Below are 7,125 nucleotides of genomic sequence, written 5' to 3' on the forward strand. Positions count from 1 at the left end.
CAAAAACAACAAGGAGTCTGGTGGCACCTTAAAGACTAACAGATTTATTTGGGCATAAGCTTTCGTGAGTAAAAACCTTTTCGTGAGGTTTTTACTCACGAAAGCTTATGCCCAAATAAATCTGTTAGTCTTTAAGGTGCCACCAGACTCCTTGTTGTTTTTTTAAAAGAAATAGTATATTTCAATTCACCTCTTACAAGTACTGTAGTGCAATCTCTTTATCATGAAAGTTGAACTTACAAATGTAGACTTATGTACAAAAGAAACTGCATTCAACAATAAACCAATGTAAAATTTTAGAGCCTGCAAGTCCACTCAGTCCTACTTCTTGGTCAGCCAATTGCTCAGACAAACGAGTTTCTTTTTATATTTGCAGGAGATAATGCTGCCCACTTCTTGTTTAAATCACCTGAAAGTGAGAACAGGTATTCTCATGACACTGTTGTAGCTGGCGTCGCAAGACATTTACGTGCCAGATGCGCTAAAGATTCATATGTCCCTTCATGCTTCAACCACCATTTCAGGGGACATGTGTCCATGCTGATGATGGGTCTGCTCGATAACGATCCAAAGCAGGCCGACCAACACATGTTCATTTTCATTATCTGACTCAGATGCCATTAGCAGAAGGTTGATTTTCTTTTTTGGTGGTTCAGATTCTGTAGTTTCCACATCGGAGTGTTGCTCCTTTAAGACTTATAAAAGCATGCTCCATACCTCGTTCCTCTCAGATTTTGGAAGGCACTTCAGATTCTTAAACCTTGGATCGAGTGCTGTAGCTATCTTTAGCAATCTCACATTGGTACCTTCTTTGTGTTTTGTGAAATCTGCAGTGAAAGTGTTCTTAAAACGAACATGTCCTGGGTCATCATCCGAGACTGCTATAACATGAAATATATGGCAGAATGCAGGTAATACAGAGCAGGGGACATACAATTCTCCCCCAAGGAATTCAGTCACAAATTAAATGAACGCATTGTTTTTTTAACGAGCTTCATCTGCATGGAAGCCTGTCCTCTGGAATGGTGGCTGAAGCATGAAAGGGCATACGAATGTTTAGCATATTTGACACGTAAAGACCTTGCAATGCCGGCTACAAAAGTGCCATGCAAATGCCTGTTCTCACTTTCTGGTGACATTGTAAACAAGAAGCAGGCAGCATTATCTCCTGTAAATGTAAACAAATTTGTTTCTCTGAGCGATTGGCTGAACGAGAAGTAGGACTGAGTGGACTTGTAGGCTCTGAAGTTTTACATTGTTTTGTTTTGAGTGCAATTATATAACAAAAAAAATCTGTAAATTGCACTTTCACGACAAAGAGATTGCACTACAGTACTTGTATGAGTGAAATGAAAAAATCATTTATTTCGTTTATCATTTGCAAATATTTGTAATAAAAAATAATATACACTTTGATTTCAATTACAACACAGAATACAATATACATGAAAATGTAGAAAAACATCCAAAATATTTAATAAATTTCAATTCGCATTCTATTGTTTAACAGTGCAATTAAAACTGCGATTAATCACAATTAATTTTTTTAATCACGATTAATTTTTTCGAGTTAATCACATGAGTTAACTGCATCAAACAAAGATCAAACAAAATTGCACTAAAAGCTTGGATATCCTTTAAAGTGGTAATCTAAAACAGGGAACTGCCTGTTAGACATGGCCTTCAATGCAGGTTTCACTGTTTTATTATTTATTCATTAATTATAATATAATTAGGGGGGAGGGATGGCTCAGTGGTTTGAGCATTGGCCTGCTAAACCCAGGGTTGTGAGTTCAATCCTTGAGGGGGCCACTTAGGGATCTGGGGCAAAAATCAGTACTTGGTCCTGCTAGTGAAGGCAGGGGCTGGACTTGATGACCTTTTAAGGTCCCTTCCAGTTCTAGGAGATGGGATATCTCCATTAATTATTATTTTTATTATTAATATAAGAACATAAGAATGGCCTACTGGGTCAGACCAAAGGTCCATCTAGCCCAGTATCCTGTCTTCCGACAGTGCCAGGCGCCCCAGAGTGAATGAACAGAACAGGTAATCATCAAGCGATCCATCCCCTGTCGTTCATTCCCAGCTTCTGGCAAACAGAGGCTAGGGACACCATTCCTGCCCATCCTGGCTAATAGCCATTGATGGACCTATCCTCCTGGAATTTATCTAGTTTTTTTTTGAACCCTGTTATGGTCTTGGCCTTCACAACATCCTCTGGCAAGGAGTTCCACAGGTTGACTGTGGGGTTACACAGGAAGGGATACACTTCACCCACCACTGAAATGTAGCCACCTCTAGGGTAGAATGCAGCAGCTATTTAACAGCAATAGTGAACAATATGTTGGGATCAGGAATGAAGAAAACCATCTTTATTCAAGAAAATACATCGGGGTCCTTCAGAGAGCAAGCACTGTCTAGTGGTTAAATCACAAAACTAGGACTCAGCAGATCTGGGTTGCGTTTCTGGCCCTGCTGTTGATTTGCCAGTGAGCAAGTCATTTAGCCCTTCTATGCCCCTGCTTTTGTCATCAGTAAATTAGGAATAACGAGACCCACCTGCCTCCCCGGGAGTTCTGAGGGTTAATTCATCAAGGGTTATAAAATGCTTTGAGATCCTCAGGTGGGCTGGACTAGACAAGGTTAAAGGATTGTTCTTGAATCATGGTTGATATATATTCATAGACTTTTCAGGCCAAAAGGGGACCATTATGATCAGCAAGTCCAGGGATTCTCAAATTGTGGGTTCGGATCCCAAAGTGGGTCACGGCCCCATTTTAATGGGGTCACCAGGGCTGGCTTAAGACTTGCTGGGGCCCAGGGCTGAAGCCGAAGCCTGAGCTCCACTGCCCGGGCCCAAAGCTGAAGCTTGAGGGTTTCTGCCCTAGATGGCAGGGCTCAGGTTACAGGCCCCCTGCCTGGAGCTGACGCCCTTGGGCTTCAGCTTTGGCCCCCTGCCAGGGTCAGTGGGGCTCAAGTTTTTGCTCTGGCCCCGGCTCCCTCACCCGGGGCCGCAGGGCTCGGGGGGCGGGGGGGGAGCTCCGGCTTCATCTCCCCTTCCTGGGGTCATGTAGTAATTTTTGTTGTCAGAAGGGGGTTGTGGTGCAATGAAGTTTGAGAACCCCTGATCTAGTCTGACTTCCTGCCTAGCACAGCATAAAACATACGGCTTATTTTCATCTAGCCAAAGGAAGCCTGTGCCACCAGGCATTTAATAGGAAGGAGCCAACTCTGCCTCTGGATTCAGGCTCATAGCGCTGGCTGAGGTGAATGAGATCTGTGCATCCACAACCCAGGGAGAATACGGCTCACAGTCCGCATCTCTTTGCAGGGTACCACGGCGGTGAAGACCAGGTAAATGCATTCTTTCCAGGCCTTCAGCGCAACATTTCTGCAGCCCCAGTAAAACGTATCCATGTGAACAGCAAGACAAACAGTCTTCACAACCTCATTATCTTTGCTGCAGATGGTGCCCAGCCCTAAGCCTCTTTGTGCTCATCCTAATCCAATTCGCAGTGGCCACTCAGGTGACAGTAGCCCACTTATTCTGCGTCTGCAGAGAAGTGGTTCCCGGGGTGAGATGAGAAGGCTGCACAAGGGAAGAGATGTAAAGATTTAGGAACCAATGCCAGGGCCCTTTCCCTGCTCTCTGGACAGCCAACACTTGATGGAAAGTGCTTCATCGTTAGCTCACAAAAGGAGCAACAAGAAGAGGGAAGGATCTTTATCTTGACCTTGGATTTTCTATGCCAGGGCTCAGGAGAGACAGGCACGGCTCTGGATTATTGGCCTGAGCAAAGCGATGTTCTTGGATTGCTCGCAGCGGGGTAAGTCGAGGAATATATGTATTTTTACTCTTAAGGGATATGCCTCTCCAACGGTGGAGGCCCAAATGTAAGTCTGAGTGTGGGAAATAAAGCCAAAAGGGGAGACACATTCGAAAGGTAACAATGCAGGAAGCTGGAATGGATGCAAGATCAATGTCCGTCTCAATTGTGTTTTTCAGTAGCTTGATTGTCCTCCTTTTGGACGCCCATCATTTACAGTAATAAAAGCGAGATGATGCTGGGGTCGCATGGGGCAAACCTGAACTTGCTTTTAAAATGAGGGCCGTGTCTCTGAGGGGAGGACACTTGAGACGGATGATAGAGTGGGCCACAAGTATTACTGATGAGTGTCTTCTGAGCTATTTAGGGTCTTCTAGTTCAGAGGTTCTCAAACTGGGGGTCGGGACCCCTCAGGGGGTCGCAAGGTTATTACATGGGGGGGTCGCAAACTGTCAGCCTCCACCCCAAACTCCTCTTTGCCTCCAGCATTTATAATGGTGTTAAATATATAAAAGGTGTTTTTAATTTATAAGGGGGGGGGTCGCAATCAGAGGCTTGCTGTGTGAAAGGGGTCATCGGTACAAAAGTTTGAGAATCACTGTCCTAGTTGGCAAATTTTAAGAGCTTTGATCCAAAGCCCATTGAAATCAGGGGGCGTCTTTCCATTGAAATCCATGTGCTTTGGGCCAGGCCCCCGGTGAGGCATTTCAGATGCAAAGAGTTTTTCTGTTCACCTACCATCGGATTGAACTTTCCTGATCTAACCTGTCACGGCTGGTTGAAATCCCACGTGATATTCAGGGACAGAGGCAGATTAAGAACAGATCAACCAGATAAGCTGATATGCGCTTCCATGCACTGAAGGGGGCGCCCAGTGCTCCCAACTGGTCCTATCTGTTTTTAATAGCATGCCCCACCTTGATTAGATTGGCTGATCTTGGGATCCCTGCTGTGAAATCAGTCTCTGATGGCCCATGAGGCATGTGCCTTTTTCACCAGCACCCCTTACATTGCCTACAGAGGCTGAACCGGGCCTTCTGCTTGGAAGGGGTCTCTGTGGGACAGAACCTTTTTCAGTCGCAACCCTCAACTCCCATCCCTGCTTCTAACTGGAAGCAAGTCTGTAGATTTTTGGCCTGTCCAAGCCACAGGTCATTAATTCATCCCTGCACCTGGGTGACTTATCATGGAAAATTGATTAATTATCTGGACGGAACATAGACTCAGAGAATAACAGAATGTAAAGCGAGAAGGGACCACGATGAACATTTCAGAGTTATGAACAACCTCCATTCCCGAGGAGTTCGTAACTCTGAGGTTCTCCTGTACTTATTTACTATTAGCATTTATCATCATCATCATTCTTTAGATAGTGCCCAAAATGCATTAGGCGCTTTTCAGGGCAAAGAAAAAGTCATGATATGCTCCTTCCTCCACCTCCTGTTTTTCCTTGTTGTACTGGACCGCCCTTTGATCCATTGTATCTGTGGATGTGAATATCCCTTTATTGTTTTTTAATTATGTTATTGTTCTGTTGTGAAGAGCCAAGTGGGTGCACTTTATAAATACCATCATTAGTAGCATTTGTGTTCACACACCCATTGCCCACGCATATGGAAAATGCGGAAAACTGCACGTGTAAATTAGCAGTTCTGTTCTGAGTGCACAAATGTTCATTTATGCAGGTGCAATGTAGGTGTTTATTTTCGAAAAGGTGGTCCATTGACTCCATTCTCCTGTTAATGCAAAAGCGTTCCCTCTGCTCTTGCATCCAGTCTATTCTCCACTCTTGCATCCAGTTTAATTTTATATGACCCAAAGGAAGGGGTTTCCTCCACTTCATTTGGTGGATTATTCCAGTCTAAATGGCCTTAATTTCCCTTCACTCGCCAATACATGATTGTTCCCTATTGTACATTTAGCAGTTTTCTATCCAGTCTAATTTTAAATGTGCCAAGTGCTGCGTCTTCCATCTTTTTCCCTCAAGGCACCATTGACACTTTTTAATACGTGCAGACTATTTTAGTTTCTCTTACACACTGGTTGGCCAAGTAATGTCTATTTAGTTCTTTTAATCTTTCTCATACGTACAACATCTTAGTCTCCAATATGTCTCTCAAAGTCTTTCTGGCTTGCAGATATCCTCCACTGTATGCAATATTCTAAGGCCTTGATCTTGCAAAGCACCTAAGCACATGCATCAGTTTACTCACATGAACATTTCCATTGCTACCCGTGAGCAAAGCTACGTGCATACTTCAGTGCTTTGCAGGAGAGGTGACCTAAGTGTACACATGGAGCATAGCAAATAACTCTGTGCAAAATAGTCGGGGAGGAGGGTTCAGAAAAAAACACACTGGAAACCATGCGTGTATGTAGAAAATTGACCATTTTTTGAGAGGCCACATTGCCGAGTGCAGAGGACACTGGGTTGGGACCTGGGAGACAGGAGCTCTGTTACCAGTTCTGCCACTGCCTTGCTGTGTGGCCTTGGACAAGTCACTTCACCCTCCTACTTTTGTCAGTTCTGTCTATTTAGACTGCAAACTGTTTGGGGTCGGGACTGTCACTCACTATGGCAAATGCAGCACCTCGCTCAATGGGCCCCCAATCTCAGTGGGAACCCCTAAGCAGCACTGTCATACAAATAAGTAAATAATAATGCTAACAATATAAAAGGGCATCTTCTTGCTTAACAGCAGTACTACATGACTTACGTATCAGCAAACAAATTGTCAGCTAACGTCCAACAGCAGAATCTCCACCGGGGTGATAATGTAAGTGGCAGAAAGATCATGGCTTGTCAGATCCCAGGCTGAGTGATAGGGCTTGGGCAGCAAGAAAAAGAATCTCCTGGTGTATAAATTGAGAAAAAATTGATCTAGAGCCTTTGAAAAAATTAATATCTAGTTTTACAGTCACCTTTTGGACCACAGTTGCCCTTCAAAATTGCAAAATATCATGACTATAACAGATAGCAGCTGGTAGAGCTGAATCAATACTTGGTAACAAATAATTGAGTTGGTGAATTTGCCTTTTTTCCCCTCTTCATGGCCCCTTCGCTAACACATCACAATTGTCTTGCATTTGTTATTTGAAATGACGTGATTGAAAACATTTGCAAATTTCATTCACTCCGTGGCTAGATTTGAAATCTAAATATCATGCTGTGCTGGTTAGTTGTGATAGGTCACAGGCGTCCCATGAGAGTGTTCCTGCTTCCTGATAGCACGAACATAATTGTACCATGAGGATTTTGGCGTGAAATCCTGTGGAAAGTGAATTCTGATTTGCT

The sequence above is a fragment of the Trachemys scripta genome, chromosome 3 (genome assembly GCF_013100865.1).
Source record: "Trachemys scripta elegans isolate TJP31775 chromosome 3, CAS_Tse_1.0, whole genome shotgun sequence".
NCBI lineage: Eukaryota > Metazoa > Chordata > Testudines > Emydidae > Trachemys > Trachemys scripta.